This window comes from Mus pahari, chromosome 2 (genome assembly GCF_900095145.1).
Source record: "Mus pahari chromosome 2, PAHARI_EIJ_v1.1, whole genome shotgun sequence".
Lineage (NCBI taxonomy): Eukaryota > Metazoa > Chordata > Mammalia > Rodentia > Muridae > Mus > Mus pahari.
This window is the reverse complement of record NC_034591.1, coordinates 144,772,842-144,787,356: the sequence shown is the minus strand read 5'-3', so window position 1 is coordinate 144,787,356 and position 14,515 is coordinate 144,772,842. Positions and strand designations below refer to the sequence as shown.

Below are 14,515 nucleotides of genomic sequence, written 5' to 3'. Positions count from 1 at the left end.
CTAAAAATTAATTTTTGAGTTAAAATACAATAAGCTGTAAAGCTATGAAGAGGAACTTCAAGAGGAAAACTAAGCTATGAGCACCATTGTCATACTGCTGACTTAGAGATGACTGTGGGGTTGGAGCAAAGGCTCCGTGACTGAGAGCACTGGCTGCTCTTCTAGAGGACTCAGATTTGATTTCCAGTACATCAGAGTAGTTCACAATCATTTGTAACTCCAGTTCCAATGAATCCAATGTTCTCTATGTTTTCAGAGGGCATACACATGGTAAAGACACAGCCAAAGACCCATACACATAAAATAACAATGATGATGCTGGTGATGACTGTATAAGGAAAAATAATAATAATAATAAAGAGGATGACTCTATATGTAATAAATCCAAACATAACTGCTATGGTCAATAGAACAATAATATAGATATTTTATCAGAATTAGTACATTTGAAAACCTCTTCAGACTTTTGATTTGATCCAACAAACACTGGGTGCTTTGAAGCAAAGTAATATAGCATAGAAACAAAAGAGTCCATGACTGTAACGGAGGACTGTTCTTACACAGTATCTCCTGGACATTGCATGGCTGTAGAACTCATGAACTCACTGAAGCTGTGGATATCAAGGCTCACTCCTGGTTTAATGTGTTTGTATATATGTGAAACACATGAGTTTGATTTTTCCTACTTATATAAGCAAGTATGGGGTTATTTACTGGAATATAGGCAACTTCCCCATAGCCATACCACTGAAGAAACTGATACATCATACCCTAGCGCACATTTATTACCCCTAGTTTTTCAGTGAGAAGAGAGGTTTCATAAGTTATTGCTATTCATGATGACAGGTCTGAGGAAGTCTCTCACCAGGGGCAACTAGAGCTTCCAGCTGCTCTTAGGGTTGGACCATGAGAATTAAATTTTTTTCATTCACCTTTACAAATCATCCAGATTACAATGCTCTGTTACACCAAGCAGACTAAAGTACTGCACTGCTAAAACAAACCATAACTGAAGCTTGACACACAACTGATACCACCAAGAATGAGAGTGAAAGCTCAAGGGTGTTCAGTCTCAATGGCTGCCTCGTGTTCACAGGTTCTGCAGCAAAGTCTGGAAAAAAATTCCATGGTTCTTCTAGAAAGGAAAGCTTGCCACTTTGATAATCTCTCCTCCCTCTATCTTCCTCTTTTTTACTTTCTTTATCCTCTTCTTTCTCTTCCCCTCTTTTCTTCATTCTTTCCTTCATTTCTTCTCTCTTTTCTCCTACATCTTTATCTCTATTTCCATCCTTCTCTAGCATCATTCCTGTTATTGTGTAACAATGTCTTCTGAGGTTGAAACATCCATTTTGCAGGGAAACTCATTAATACAAGAAGGAAAAAACAAACAAAATAACTTCAGGAAGTTCCTGAAACTAGCACGCAATCTCTCTTTCCTGCAATAGTATATATGCAGCAAGGAGTGCTGAGAATCATTCTCAGACCAAATGAGTCGCCTGGGAAGGAAACTCTTCAGGCTGTTGAACTTCCTTCAGGCTTTTCAGTGTGCTTCTAGTTTCTGGGTTCTTATGTGCACTGTCACCCATGCTGAGGAAATCTTTGGTGATCCAGCTTTGAGTAATTTCTGTTCCAATAAGTAACCCACACAAACTCATTCACCAAATTGGAATTTAGTGATATCTGTACTTTGGTCTCTTATCACCTTATGATCTGGAGTGAGCATATACTTGTTCATATCTCCTTAGTTATAGTGCCACACATCACCTGTATATGCCAGGGCTTTTGCATATGTCCAGATATATTTAGGAACTCTTTATGGAAATCAAAATTCCTACTGTAGAAGTTGGGCCAGGCCCTTCCTTTCAGCCCCATGCTTCCAGAAAAAGACTCAAACTCAAAATATATTTACGAATACTTTGGCTATATAGCTAGACTCTTCTCTTACTAGATCATAATTTAAATTAACCCATTTATTCTGATCATCTGCTGTATGACTTGTTACTCGTACCTTCATGCATCTGTCTTGTCACATCTTCCTGGGTGAATCTCCTGCCTAGAAGTATTCCATAATTCATTCTGCCTCTTGAATTTTCCACCTCCTATTTCATTCCTAAGCTATAGGCCATCATTTTTTTTTATTGGCAGGTGCCATATCTATACAGATGTAAGATATTCTCTTTGCACCCAATGTAGACAAAATAAACACAAAAAGAAAACCAATCTCTAGCACTTTTAAGTCCAGAAAACAATAGACACATCACAACTTCCTCACCCACCACAAATAGACATTACATTAAAGACTACATGTCTTACATCACTATGAGCTGAATTATGACTTGGGTATTGTTTTTGAATAGGACGTCTGCAGGGATCTTACTTTAACTCATATTGGATAACCTCAAAAGCCTTCTTTTGAAAATTTAGGTGGAAATTCCCCATGACCACACATCTCTCTCATTTCTGCATTCAGAAAAGAATAGAAAAAAAATTTTAAAAATTTCACAAAAGTCAGGCAAATTCTATCTGCTTAGGTGCAAACCAAACCAGTCCAAATGACAGGTGAGTGAGCCCCTGCTACTCCCTAGACTAGGCTCCCCAAGACCTATTATAAGGCCTCCTATTTTTACCTGACCACCTGCCTTGTAGGTGGGCCCTTGCCTCCAATTTTGGCAAGCGTCAGCAACTCAGCTGGCTATCAGAAGTCAAGCCCCCAGTCTGATCAGAGACTTCCTAGTAAATCTGAAATCAAGCAGGCTTCCAGAATCCAGGCCACAAAGCCAATAATACCAAAGAGGAAACCGAAACCAAGGAACAAAATACACACCTAACAAAGACAATCTCAGAAATCAGCGCCTAGAAGAATAATCACTCTAAGCGTCTCCAACCCACATCATTAAATGCCAGTGTAAGAGCACTATCAACAAGAGCTGTGGCAATACGGCACCACCAAAGACCAGCAAGACCAGAGATTCAGCAAGGTGGAGAAGAATCCCAGCTCAAGAACCCAGGAAACATGTTTAACTGCCAGAGACCAGCTCCAACAGCAAGTTTCAGGTCCTGAGATGGGGGGGGAGGGGCATTCAGGAAAAGAGAAGACACTGACCACCTGTTCACCTTCAAACCAGTGGCCCTGAATAGTTCATCTTTATTTATACAATCTCAATCCTGCTCAACCAAGTGTGACATCATTGGTTATTTTGTTAAAGAAATCATAACATCAGCATTTTAAAATCTTGACCATTACAAAAGCCCCCAAGAGTTTTCCTTCCTCCTTCCCCCACCTGCTGAGTCAATCGCCCTCCTAACCTTATTTTGCACTACAAAGCACTATCTCAGCAAGCCAAATATAAATGTTTAGCCAGGCATGACCTGTACACATGAACATATGTCCAGCTGCTAGAAAATATGATTACATAATTATGAAAGGTGAGAGACAGATTAAATATTTGTGGGTATAAATCCAGTCATCAAATAGCACTCCTCTGTCATAATGCATTTTAAATTGCCGACGACGGGGACATGTTCACTGCACCAAGCAACTGTCCCTGATCAATTCCTGATACAATCTTTCCCAGAACCACTTTTAAGTCAGGCATAGCTTTCCTGTTTACTAAGGCTCTGTTGATCAAAAATAGCCTCTCCCATTTTAAGTCTCTGACAAAGAACTATTATCCAAAATGTATAAACAACTCAAGAAACTGGACATCAACAAGCTTAAATAATCCAATTTAAAAGAAAAAATGGGGTACAGGCCAGAGAATTCTCAACAGAGGAATCTCAAATGACCAAGAAAATACCTAAAGAAATGTTCAACATCTTTAGCCATCATAGAAGTACAAATCAAAACAGCTTTAAGGCTTTGTTTACACCTGGCAGAATGGCTAAACACAAGTGGCAGTTCATGGCTCCTGCTGGCTAGGATGTGAAGCAAGGGAAATGCTCCTCCACTGCTAATTGGAGTGCAAACTTATCGGTTCACTTTGGAAATCAATATGCCAATTACTCAGAAACTTGGGAATTGATTAACATCAAGACACATCTATAGCACTCCTGAGCTTATTTATACCCAAAGGACTCCCCATCCTATCACAAGGACACTTGTTCAACTATGATCATAGGAGCTTTATTCATAATAGCTGGGAATTGGAAATAACCTAAATGTCCCTCAACTGAAGAATGCATAAAGAAGATATGGGACATTTACACAATGGAGTATTACTCAGCTATTAAAAATAATGAAATCCATAGGAAGATCAGAAGTCTCAACTTACCCATACCCCAGGGAGCTCCCAGAGACTGAGCCACCAACCAGGAGCATACAGGAGCCAGTCCAAGTCCCCTGGCACAAATATAGCAGAGGTCTTCCTGGTCAGGCCTTAGTGGGAGAAGATGCACTTAATCCTCAAGATACTTGAAGCCCTGGGGACAGGGAGCACCTTCCCAGAGGCAAGAGGGAGGAGGAATGCGATAAGGAAATGTGGGAAGGGGGTAATGACTCAAAGGTAAATAAATAAAATAATAAAAAGTAGGGGGTTCTCACCTATAAGATCTGGAAGCCCCCTGGCCCAGCATACCTGCAGAATGGAACAGGCTGCTATGGTTCTACAACTGGAATATACTGGGCAGGTTTGCTGCACTCAAGCTGCTGCAGATCTATATGCTGCTGGCACAATATGCAGGGCATAAGACTCCCTAATTTGCTTTTGGAACTGGCAGGGTTCCTGGTCATCCTTCATTACCAATATTACTATGGGAACCCACTGCATGCCTACCCAATACCCCATTCTCATTCCACAATACATTGTCTTCCTGCTCTTTGTCTTTTATTTCAACTAGAATGTAAAACAAGCTTTGCCCTACATGACCATATTTGTGTCTTCTTGGTTCATGCTCAGCCTGCAGAAATGGATCTGTGACTTGGCCACGAACTTATGCACAGGCATGAGTGCAGTCAGTAAGATTGTCCAGCTCCAGTATTTGTGGAATGCACAAGATTCGGCAACTGTAAACACACTGACCTGAGGCCTCTCTACCTACACCCATGCAACTAAATAATAACAACTTTAATGAACACAAAAGACTTGGCAATTCTTTTGTGACCATGTTGGCTTTAAATATATGGGTAATACCAATGGTACTTCACTACCAGAAGTCTGTCACCAAAGCTGAGTGATAGATGTATTCTTTCTACACAGAGTGGACATCAAATGACTGGACTAGAGGATACACTATTGCTTTTCATTGCTACATTTGAAATATTTTACTAGCCAACCATTCAGGAACTTTAAATCAGGTTTGTTAAACTTGAAAAGGCCACATAGCTGGATATGGCAGTGCAAACCTATAATCCCAGCACTTCGGAGTCTGAGATAGCCTGGGCTACATGGCAGGGCTCTGCTCAGTGAGAACTGGAACTGTTCACACCTGGGCAGTTTAAGTCTTCTACAAACTAGGGCTTGCCCTTGTAATGTCATAATGCAGTATAACATCCTCTCAAGCCAAGCAGGGCTATCAAAGTATGCAGAGATGTGACTGGGTTCATAAACTAAGCAGTCCTCCAACACAGTGTGCCTTATCAAGTTTCTAAAGAGAGCCCCCAACTATTTAGATGAAGAAATCTCAACAGTCTCCTGATTTAACTACAATACCACCATTTTTAAAAGGGGTGTATCTCACAATTACCTTTGCTGGAACTTAGTGTAAGTTTTAGCTACTTGAAGGTATACATACAGTGAAAAGTATTGCTAAGTCCTACCCAATTCTTAGGGATTTTATTCATACCAACATAAGAATATCCTATGCATATCCTAAGCATTGTTGTCTATAGTACTTCCTCTGATGTTTTATAAATTGAACCTTTAAAAGCTCAGTTTCTTCTACACGAATGTCATTATTCTGTTATATTGCATGAAAGTAAATGATGTTTACTGGAAAATATTTAGTTTTCTACATTAATCAACTTTAATTTATTGAACTTCAAAAAATAATAATAATAATTGATAAAAAAATAACATCATGGGATTTGTAGGCAAATGGACATATACACATTCACACATGGAACTAGCAAACAAGATCTTTCTGAGTGAGGTAACCCAGATTCAGAAAGACAAGCATAGTATATACTCACTTATAAGTGGATATTAGATATGATAAAAGATAATCATGTTACAATCCATCAATTCACGGAGGCTAAGTAACAAGGAGAACTTGGAGTTGGGGGAATGGGAACATGAGGATATCCTGGGGAAGGGGAAATAGATTTCTCAAGTAGACTGCAGAGAGTGGGGTTGGGAATAGGAGGGATTATATGGAGGAGGGAGGGAGAAAATACTGGGGGAAATTACTGAAATTAGGGAGCATTTGGGGGCCAAGGTGGAAACACAATGCAATGGAAAACCTAAAGAAGTTTGTATGGGTGGCCCTGGTGGGGGCTCATAGTGGTAGGGGATGCAGTGTCTGTGCTGGCCATCTTCTGTTGCTAGGCAGGGCCTCAAGTGGAGGGGTTGGGACATCAACACAGCCACAGGGCCTTCTACCTGCAGATTGTCCTGCCTGAAGAGTGTGCTGGGACCAGAGCCTTAAGCATAATCATCATCAAAGAGAAAAGAAAGACTTCATCCAGTAATACAAGATAACAGATGCAGAGTCCCACAGGCAAATATTGGGTGGATCTCAAGAAGTTCTGCTAAGGAGGAGGAGGGAGAATGGGAAGAACCAGAGGGATCAAAGTCATACTACAAGAACACAGCCCACAGAGTCAACTAACACGGACTCATGGTAACTTGAATAGATCAGGGAGACTATAGGGGTTGACCTAGGTCCTCTGTATATATGTTATGGGTGAGCAGGTTGGTGTTCTTGTGGAAATCATAACACTGGGAGCAGGGGCTTACTCTTTGGTCTATGTGTGGGACCCTGACCCCCAACTGGGTTTCATTGTCCAGCCTCGATGTGATGTTATGTACCTAGTCTTATTGTACCTTCTTCTGCCATGTCAGGTTGATGTCCCCAGGAGGCCTTCTCTTCTCTTGAGGGGAAGAGTGATTCTGGAGGAGAGGGAAGGCATGAAAAAGGAGGTTGGGGAGATGGAAGGAAGATGAAACTGCTGTCAGGGTTTCATATATGAAAGAAGAATATTTTTAATTAAAAAGATTCACAACAGTCTATACAAAGCAGGTGGTGAGTAAGGCATAGTTTCTAGATGGAGTAATGCCATTTAAAAAATAAGAATTTTGCATAGAAACAATGGGAAATGTCCTTGAGTGCAGCTGGATCCTACCCATCATAGGCTCAAAGCTATAAAGGTTGTGGCTCATTTGAAAGATTGCTTTGAGAATAGAGTTCCAGCATGTCTGCCTTGTGATGAGCTCTTTAGCAAAATCCTTGTCTGAGTAAAGTAATCCACACACGTAGACACCAGTGCACCTGTAGTCCTAGCGGGGCTATCTATTGTTTGAACTATCATTGGAGTTTGTCATCATATAGTGATGCTGGTTTGACAGCTGTACAGAATGAAACAGTTAGAGGGTCATGGAGGCTTTCAAATAAGTTTCAAAGTACTGTCAAACAAAGTACAACAAAGTCAAGATTTACACAGGCATCCCACAAGAGACTGAAGAACGAAGATGTGAGAGTAAAGCTCAACACACAGTGGAGACTCCAAGAAGTTAGAAATGCCAAGAATGTGGAACATTTGCTGAGGAAATGGTAGGTAGCATGAAAAACCCACAAAACAGTGGATGGCACCATCAATGGATGAGGCTACCAAGTCAAGTGAGTTCCATATCATAAGACCAAAGGCCAGATGTTGAATGTGGAAATATGGGATGTAATTTTTTTCCCATTGAGTTCTGATCTTGCTTTATTCTGTTCCTTTCTTATTTTCTTCTCTTTATTTCCTTGGGATTGTTTACTCTATACCATTTTACTTTAAACTTACACAAATTGTACTTGCTTTCACAATGCCTTATACCTATATTTATACCTATGTTTATATGTTTGATTAAACAGAGTTTGTTTTGAGCTTTCAAGGATTTTTTGAGGGGTAGTTCAGATTGTGATGACTTTTGCAGATGAACTGGCACATGACATTAACATGTGATTTAAGGAAACTTTGACAAAAGTACTATTAAAGTTTATGAAATGTCTGGGAAATGACTAAATGTACCAAGTCTATGGTATAACACATCGTACCAACACATAACAATATCTCCAATTTCCTATGACTCAGACCAACATCTAAAGGGCATGAGGCAATACTGCTAGTCTTACTTTCAACATATAAGGCTACTGGGGTTGCTATTTTGAATTAAGTCTTCCCTCTAAATCTATGATCTTACGTATGAAATATAGAGTTAATGTTTTGTGAGACTGAGCAGTAAAATCAAAGAAATCAAATATTGCATGATAGACCAAGTATATAATACATAACATATGCATATGGAATAGACAGAAGGAAGTGTTCTAAATTTTTAATTCACTTCCCAATGTCCATAATCAAATGGATATAAGTAGGAAAATCAACTGACAAATTATTATTGCTGAGGTTTCCAGTCTTTGGCTTGTTATTTTGCTCCTTCAATATTTGATTTTTCCTATCACCGTAAACTCTGTTCTTGTGGTTGTCTTTCATCTCTTAATCTTTCTTGGAAATCATTTGAGGTTATGCTCACCACTACAATACCTTACTCATTTGGGTGTCCAAAAAGTTAAACCCAACATTGCTCAATCATCACACCATTCATACCACTAAAGCATCAAGGCGTGCTAAATTTGCATGACCTTATCAGACCTTCCTGATCATTTATCCAGTTGCCTATGTAATGACCCTGTAGATCACAATAAGCTCATCAAACTGACATCTAATATGGAAGGTTTGATATTCCTGACCAGAGACAATAGTAATGACATCTTTACTGCACCTGCATAAAAATAATTATAACTGTGTAACTTCTCTTTCATGTTATCAAACTGTGTCCAGATTTCAGCTCCATATCACTAGCACCAACACATCAAATTGCAATGAAAACATAATTCTATATTCATGAAATAAAAACTCCTGAGTGAACTTCCTATACTCCAGCCTAAAATACTCCCAAGGTCACCACCCCTAAACATTCTAATGTTTTCTTAAAACAAAAAGATATTTTTAATGCCTCTGCTAAATATTCCCCATAGATTTACTAATAAACAAGCTATCTGTGTCTCTCAGTCTCCTCTTTGGTCTGGTTTTGCATCACCGTCTGCATCACTCACTTGGCTACATTTTTGGCTGTTCTTTCAAGCATGCTAACTCCTTGTCTTTCTTTGTTGCAAGAAAACACCATAACCAAGGCAACTTATAAAGAGAAAATTTTATTTGGGGATTACGTTTCTAAGAGATTAGAATCCATGGCCATCTTGGCAAGGATGATGGCAGCAGGCAGGCAGGAATAGTGCTGGGGCAGTGGCTGAGAGCTTACATCTGATCCACAAGCAATAGGCAGAGAGCTAACTAGGAATAACTTGGCCTTTAGATATTCCAAAGCCAACACCCAGTGACAGACCTCATCTAAAAAGGTTACACCTCGTAATCCTTCCCAAACAGTTCCACTAACCAGAGACCAAGGATTCAAACATCTGAATTCATGGAAATCATCCTCATTCAAACCACTACACTATTCTCACACCAGCATTTTACACTAGATGTTTTATTTTCTTCTAGATTCTGTTTCATTTCATAAGCTCACATAGATGATGAGTCACATGTTTCAAGTTGTAGTACGAATATTACTGGTCTTACATTTCCTGCTTTAAACAGTGGAATCACAAACCCGTTTTCCTTCATTTTGCTGTAAGGAGCTGCATGAAAGCCCATATATTTATGTTCTTTAATCTAGGTAGTGGATTCCCTCCTTAGCTCATCTGGCTTGGCTTGTTTAACATCATCTGACTATCATCTTCACTGTGAGAGTGAGAAATATTTGTGTATTTTACTAGTTGATATAACTTCAGCACCATGTACGGCAAAAAAAAAAAAAAAAAAAAAAAAAGTCAGAGCTGAACGTATAGAGTTACATAGTTCCTTGCCATCATAATGTCCCTAAAATACTTAGGTCTGCACACAGAGAGAAGAATTATGTCACTTTCTGAATCTGTTTCTTGAAAATCATTGATTTTTACTGCGGACATTTGTTACCTAAATGGATTCCCTGGTTAAAGAGGTTGCTAAAGCTAAATAGAGTTGTGCACCAAATAATGTTATAAATGTATCAGTGACTGGGCTGGAGATTGTAATTCATTTGTGTGCCAGGAACAAAACTGTAAATACTCTTTCCAACACCCCATAATTATCACATTAGAACTCCAGAATTGTTAAATACTTTACTTGGACACAGATTTTTTGTTTGTTTGTTTGTTTGTTTCTTAATTCTAAAGTAATGCCATGAAGAGACCTAGAAACATCACTTAATGAGTAGTCTGGCTTTAGATGCAGCCCTTATTTTATCATATTTTTCTCCTTTCTTGGAATCTCATATGTCAAAAAATATTTTATTTTGTGTTTCTGTAACAAAATAACTGACACTGCATAATGGTTAAACAAATACAGTCTCTGTTTTACTCCAACTTACAGTAGCTGAGCTATCAAGATATCATGGTGTGGCCAGAACTTCCCTGGCAACATTACAGCATCATAGAGAGGAGAGCAAAACACCACTGAGTAAGTAGCCTGTTTCTTATGCCAGACATCTTCAATTACATGTTTCATACTGTATTTGCACTTGTTTTCTGCATTTAAAGTTTAAAGAATTTTTCTTTAAGATTAGGATAGGTTCATACATGATTTGTTTGATATTCATGAAGGAACTCATGGTAATTTCTAATGTGCAAACATGAAATTATCTGTAAGAAATAGCAATGTCTTCTAAGAGAAAAGGGGAAAAATGTAGCAACAGGGGCTGGGTATATAACTCAATTGATAGAGGCCTTTCCTAGCACATATGAATCCTGGGCTTCAACCAGGAACTGAGAGTGTGGCAGCCCATGTGTGCTGGTTAGTTTTATGTCAACTTGACAGAAGTTAAGATCATCATAGAGAAGGCAGTCTCAGTTAAGGCATCATCTCCATAAAATCTGACTGTAGGCAAGCCTGTAAGGCATTTTCTTAATTAGTGATTCATGAGGAATAGCCCAACCCACTGTGGATGGGGCCACACCCTGAGCTGGTGGTCCTAGGTTCTGTAGGAAAGCAGGCTGAGCAAACCAGTAATCAGTATTCCTTTGTGCCTTCTCCATCATCTCCTGTCTCCAGGTTTCTTCCCTGCTTGAGTTCCTTTCCTGACTTCTTTTAATGATGGATGACAATGTAGAAGCATAAGACAAATAAACCATTCTTCCCCAAGCTGCTTTTGGTCATGGCATTTCATCACAACTGTAGGAACCCTAACTATGACATCATGTCATGCCTGTTGTCCCAGTACTTGTGAGGTAGAGGCGGGAGTGGGGGATCAGAAGTTCAAGGACATTTTTGCTTTCATATGGGGTTTGAGGCCAACTTAGATTAGGTACAATCTCAAGAAGAAAAATAAATAAATAAAAGAGCATAAGGTACACATCTATGTGTGTAAAGCAATGACAAAAATACACCTCCTTCAGTTCAATCTATTGCCAAGAGTTGTGGATAAGGAAAAAAAAAAAAAAAAAACAGGCCTCCCCTTGCATCTCTCACATTCCAACTGCTACAGTAGTCTGGTTTTTGATCCTGCCATAGAATTCAGGCTCAGGAAAAAGTAGAGAATGTTATCAAGGTTTATTCCAGCAGATAAGAGCACAAAGACAGGAAGTCAGTAAAGTGTCAACAGGTAACAGGGATAGACCAAGTCAAACAGTGGTGAGAGCCAGACTCTATTATCTACAGTTGAAAGGCTCAGCCTACCACTTCTCTTCCCTTTGTTCACCCCTGGAGCAAACTGTGGTACTCCCTTTCATAGAATAAGCAGAGGTTGGTTGACAAACGATTTACCCACAGTTCAGTTTGTTATAGTTAGATGGACTAAATGCAGGAATATGTATAAAGGTTTAACTGCCAATCTTATTTTCATTTCTGTTGTTGTGATAAAATACCCTGACAAAATCTATTTAAAGGAGAAGGGCCTATTGGTTCAAAATGCCAGGTTACAATTCATCATTACGAATTTAGCACAGAAGGAAATTGAAGTGCCTAATCACATTATTTCACACTCAAGAACAGAAAGCAATGAATTAATGCACGCATAATGGTGTTCAATAGTTTTCCTTTTTTCATTCAATCCAAGACCCATCCCCCTCACACTCACTTTCTACCCCAACTAGCCCAATTAACAGAATCCCTTACTGGTACGTGTTGGGGTACAATGTGCAAAGGTGTGTCTATGTATATTTGTTTGTTAATTCTGTACCAGCAGAGAGTTAATGGCTCATCACCATTCTCATATTTTGTAAATATTTGTTCCTTCCTTACTTGACTAAGGCATTCTCTGATTTGCTTTAAGAGCTGACAGTCAATCTCTGGGGAGGAAGTAGAAGGTGGAACTTTTGGGTGAAGAGAAATGGAAGATAGGAGAAGATTGATTTGTCAGATTTCCTAGAGATTTGTCAAAGGACTTGGAGATGGAACAACATTCAGAGAGGAAAAAGAGGTAGAGACGATCATGGGGACATAGACCAGAATTAGTTGGTATAGAATAGTTGGGAGAATGCCTAGCTAAGATCTAAGCTTTAAATATTAATAAGACTCTCTATCATCATTTATGTTTCTGGAGAGTCTGTGAACGTCCTGTTAATCTGGTGTCCACTGTGAGGCAAAAATCCAAGTTAAGAACACTAGATTCAGGAATTAGATAGGCTCGCAGACAAACCTATTATAGACAATTCCTTATTGAGAGTCCCTTTGAGGCTATTCTACATTTGTCACATTAACAATTAAGACACTACTAAGTTGAAATATTTACTAGAGAGAAGAGCTTTATTATTTGTTTGTTTGTTTGTTTGTGTGTGGGGGGGTGGGTTGGCTGCATGTTCTATATACCATATGTGTAAAGTGCCTTTGGAAGCTGAAAGAGTCAGATTCCACCCCAGACCCCAACTTCCAACTGGAGTTACTGATGGTTGTGACTTGTCATGTAGGTGTTGAACACATGTCCTCTGGAAAAGCAGCCAGGGCTGTTAGCTGCTGATTCTTACCCCTTAAAAATGTGAGAATGTTCCTTGAGTTGGGTAGGGGCTTCATAGAGCCTGTAGAGACTGGCTTGATTTTTGTTTTTGTATGTTTTGCTTGTTTTTTTGGTTTTGTTTGTTTGTTTGCTTGCTTGCTTGTTTTGACAGAACTGGGCTGCTTCTTGTCAGTGTAGCTACTGCGCATCCAGCCACAAACCCTCTCATTAACTTTTCTGTATTCCCCACCTCTTCAATTTAACCAAAATACTGTGTTACCTAGTCCTTCTTTATGATGTTATTTTTAATGGTGCTTTTTTCAGTTTCTGATTTCTAAATTAAAATGATACTGAATTTTTATTCAATCCCTACATTTTAAAAACTGAATTTACTCATTTCCTCCTAAGCTTTTTGTTAGTGTGTTCAGGCTTCCATGCCAAGATTATGTAATGTGAAAAACAGGTGATTTAATTTAAATCCTCCTGATAGTGACAGTTTTGTCAAAAGAATAATAATAATAATAAATTATTTTTAATTATGAAATAAACTATAATGGTGTTAGGGACATATCTTAGTTGTTAAGAGCACTGTCTGATCATCCAGATGTTTCATGTTCAATCCCTAGGACCCATATGGTGGTACACATTCTTCTATAACTCCAGTCTAAGAAGATCCAATACCATTTTCTGGCCTCCAGAACTCTAAGCATGGACATGGTACAGAGACATACATGAAGAAACATCCATACACAATGAAACACCTTCACACATAAAATTAAATAAATTATGAATTATAAGATCTCAAACATAAACACAGGAGTTTGAAAACATGAGTGGGCAGTGGTGTCTTCTGTGCCAGCCATAAGAGTTTGAAAATATTCTCACTTCTCAGGAATATCAGTAACAAATAGCACTATACATATATGTATTTATAATACTCCTATGATTTTAAATTTTTTCCATTATGGTATAGTTACAACTTAAGATATAATCTCTCTCTCTCTCTCTCTCTCTCTCTCTCTCTCTCTCTCTGTATTATAATGTTGAATATAGATATAGATTGTGTGTGTGTGTGTGTGTGTGTGTGTGTGTGTTATAATGTTATATTCACTTGACACAAGAACTCTAAGTCTGAAGCTCTTGTAAAATTAGGAAAGAAGAGAGAGAGAATGGGAAGGAAGGGAACAGAAAACAAACCAGTATACTAACGTAAAATCAAGGCTTTCAAGTCTTAAGATTCTTTTCTATCAAGATAATCATTATGATTGCTGTAGAAGACAATTAATTTCATGTATAGCCACTCTTCTAGCCCCAATGGCTTTATCTTATACATATACAATTTTAGG

The 14,515-nt window shown here is 38.7% G+C and overlaps 1 pseudogene; it reads left to right on the top strand.

Annotated features, from left to right (window-relative positions):
- The first annotated feature begins 2,552 nt into the window (after positions 1 to 2,552).
- LOC110316923 lies at positions 2,553 to 5,173 on the top strand (annotated as a pseudogene).
- The last annotated feature ends 9,342 nt before the right edge of the window (positions 5,174 to 14,515 follow it).